The sequence below is a fragment of the Morone saxatilis genome, unplaced genomic scaffold (assembly GCF_004916995.1).
Source record: "Morone saxatilis isolate NCDOM2014 unplaced genomic scaffold, NCSU_SB_2.0 Contig11, whole genome shotgun sequence".
In the NCBI taxonomy this organism is placed as follows: Eukaryota; Metazoa; Chordata; class Actinopteri; family Moronidae; genus Morone; species Morone saxatilis.
The window spans coordinates 21763511-21767477 of record NW_023339663.1 but is presented as its reverse complement, the minus strand read 5'-3'; positions in this window follow the sequence as shown (position 1 = coordinate 21767477).

Here is a 3967-nt window from a genome sequence, read left to right as displayed (position 1 = left end):
AGTATGATACATGCAAGAGAACCTCCAGGGCTTGCTACAGAGATCAGTCCAATGACCCCCATGGATAATGCTCCTTCTGGAGTATTGTGCGAGTGTTGTTCCATATAGACATGGCAAAGCCGAGCTCCAATCCCTGTAAAGCAGTGGTTTTAACCACACTGGCCTTCTGTATATTATATTCTATCACGTCTGTTGATGTATTCATTTGTTCCTGGCTGGAGCTGTGTGCTTGGTACTTTTACATTTGCATTTATTCATCACAGTTTTAATACACTACAGTAGTGTACACATAAAAGTCAAACATGATATCCTTCAAGGATAGTGTACATTTGTACATTAAATTGTTTGCAATAAATTTAATACAACATCAAATATGAATATGATTTTGATCTAGCCTTTTTTTCCATTTTTTTGTTTCTTATGCAAGGTGGCATTATATTTTATGTAACTGTATTTTAAACAAACGTATTATTGTATATTAACTTAATACATGGTTCAGAAACCAATACTGTACATAATAAACAATGTATAAGATTGTAGTTTTGTTAGACTGTTCGTTTGTCCAGAGCGGATAATATTGCCTTTGTAGTTGACTTGTGCATAGGCAAATGGCAGGCGTGCTTTCATTAATGTTCTTAGGTCATGGGAACAAGATAGACCACAGTTTGTTGTTTAGAACCACGATAAACAGAGCTGAAATTTGTTTCTGATGCATTACTTTCATGTTAATTTTTGTTTGAGCCATTTCAGGTTATATTATACATATTTTTTGTTCGTTTTGTACTTTTACATATATCAACCAGCAGGTGGTGTCACTTTAGTTTAACATACATACTCAATGCTAGAGCAGGTTCATGAATTCACCTTCAGTGTGCTGTTCTGCTTAGTCTTGTTGAAGACTGCCAGTGACCACTGCCATGACACATTCTAATTGTAATGAGTCAATTAATGTGCATCACGACTATATTATATCGGTATTAAGTTTTTTGAACGATACTTGTTACATGCTTGTACCACATGCTGGCCACATATCAGTTTTCTTGTTTTTGTACTTTTATCGTGGTGTAACGTTTTCATACGGAATACATTTGCACAACACTGGAACAGCAAAAGGATGAAGTCTGAAAAGAACACGAATCTTCTTTTTTTTTACAAGTTTATTTTATGCAAGCACACATCACCCATTAAATCCTCACAGTAACAACACTCATCACCTGTTTCTAAGAGTAGATCAACTGTCATGTATAGCATGCATGTTATTCTACTTCCCTCGAACACTTGACGATATAATTGAGTACAAGTAAACATTTTTTCTCAAGAGGCGGAGTTCTCTACTCTAATGGTGTTGGCACAGGTGTATACAGGTAACCATGATATAGAGCTTGATCAAAATGCTTGCCTTTTATGTACACATGTCCCAATTAACTCAAGTAAGTTTATATTATTATACGTTAGTTGTATTTTGTCAATGATTTGACTGTTGATGAAGCTTTACGAGGTGTTTGGATTACTGTTTTTGGAGAGGAAAGGTAGAGGTTCAGTAGGTTAGGGTAGGTAGGTTAGTGAAGGTTTTGCTGTTACAGTTGAGCTTCCTTAAAGTGTCGTTAGATACACCACAACTGTCCGTTAGGTGAGGCAAATGTTGCAACCAGAAAAAAAGAGAAAGGAAAGAAATCAGGAAGAGGGGGGGGGGGTGTTTTTGTCCCAGTCACTGTTTGAAATTCCAGCCCCTGCACCAGTCCCACAGTTCATGCCTTAACATAGGAAGCAGAAGTGCAGCACAGCAAGACAAGATTTAATGTAGCTTTTATTTATTATAGATTTGTTTTCATTGTATGTTAAGTGATCTTGTCCCATAAGATCATGTTAATGCTCTGTTATACCAAAGCAACCCACAGCGTACAGTAAAACTGAAAAAGTAAAATATCTATGCCTGTTTCTAGCTGTTGAAAGATAACTTTACCATTTTACCTAAAATCAAGGTTGATGACACATTTAGGATCATGTGAGATAGAAACTATGAATGTGGTCATTTTTTCTTTTCCCGAATTACTACTGAGTAAGTTTGATACAAAAACATTTTTGCATTCAACACACAAACCGCTCTATGGAACTGTTTTGTCAGATGATCTGTATGCAATGATTTTAGCACACACGTCACATATATTCACCATAGTCATGTGTTAATAAAGGTTAATCAGTCTGTTAGTAAATTAACCATTCATAATGTGTGCAACTAAAAAATCCACTGTTACTTAAGGATGCCACATCTTGAAGTATACAATGTTTCATTTAATACTCCAGTAGATCATAAAACACAAGGTCACATTGCATTTTTTAAAGCATATGGTGCACTGACTGTTAAAGCTAAGAATACGTCCCATGTATTACAGTAACTATTTCCTGTTGATAACACTTGATTGCACTAAGGAACAAATGCAAAAAGTTCTTGAGGGTGTAACAAAAGAAGGAACTATTATTACAGTTTGTATTTTAGCTCCTCACCTGGTTGGCTGTGTTTTGTTTGGGGTTACTATCTGGCAAAAGAGTTTGTTACATGAGTTCCAGGAATGTTTTACACTGCAGGCATGACATTTTTATAAATTTAGTTTTTCAGTTTATGAGAGAGGATTAAGTGATTTGGTGGAGAGGAGTTATAAGTATGCTGTTGAGTACTGAAAAGTACATTTTGTCTGTAGTCTTTCTACAGCTCATGTTACCAAGGGAATGTGATTTATAGAATACAAGTCCTACTGTCTGAAGGAGACATTTGATCAATAAGTAAAAACAGGTTACATAGGATTTGTTTACACATGATATGTGGTTTCTTAGATGGATAGCTCTAACTTGCTTTTTTGCAGAATGAACACAGTTACGGTTGTAGAAACACATTCTGCTCAGGGAGACTGATGGTGTCAAACAAAATGCATCGCTGACTCGTTGGCACAAACAGCACCTCTACATTTCCTGCAGAGTGAAGGCCTCCATGTGCTACACCACGTGAGAGCAGTCAGACGGAGATTGTTTCACCATAACCCTTGTGCACATTTCCTGGAAGAGCTTTATGGCACAACTGTCACACACACACACATTCACACATACAGAGAAAATTAGGGGAACTACAGGTACAAAATGTGTCATCACATGTGGCTGTGGACACCATATAACAAGCAGGAAACTGTTGTGGAAATGAGAGGAAGAATCTGGCAGAGTTGCTCTTCCCATTCCCTGATGCTGCTGTGGAGAGGCAGTGAGATGGCTGCATGGAGGGGGCGACAGTCCCTGTCTATGATTAGTGGCCATGAGAATGCTAGAGAGGAAGGGAAGAAGGGAGGGGGGGTTGGGTTGGTGGTTGGGGGATACGGGGCGGGCTCACTGAAGGAAGAGGAAGAGGAGGAGGAGGGGTGCCCTCCTGCCTGTTCACAATTGGAGGCAGCAGGGAGGGAAGCAGCATCTGTATGAGGCGAGAGAAGGAACCTGCATGGAATGGAGGAGCGTTAGAGCAGCACTGTCGCTGTCGTCAAGACTCCCACCGCCTGCACCACCACTCTGGATCGTGTGTTAATGGAATTGACTCAGAGCAGGTATGTATACAGCATTTGCATGCTTACTGTGTGAAATGAATTGCCTTAAAGAGGGTCAGGTTAGCAAGGTGAGAGAAGGGTGCATTCTTGGCTTGAGCAGGATGCTGTTTATAAAAGGTGTGTAATTAATGCAGTTTGTTATTTAGTATGAACGACATCAGGATGTGGTTTTCTTTTGCTTTACACAGCCTGTTCACTGAAATCTGTAACTGTAGCTTTACCAAAAGAGAACAGGCTGCCTTGGGATTTGAACCCTAAACCAAAGGCATGATTAAAGCCATGCTCTAATAGCTATGCTGTTTTGCCCAGTGTACACAAAAGCTACTGTTTTTAATAACCACTGTTCTTGATGTTTATTTTCCAGCTCTGTGATGCCAGAGGGA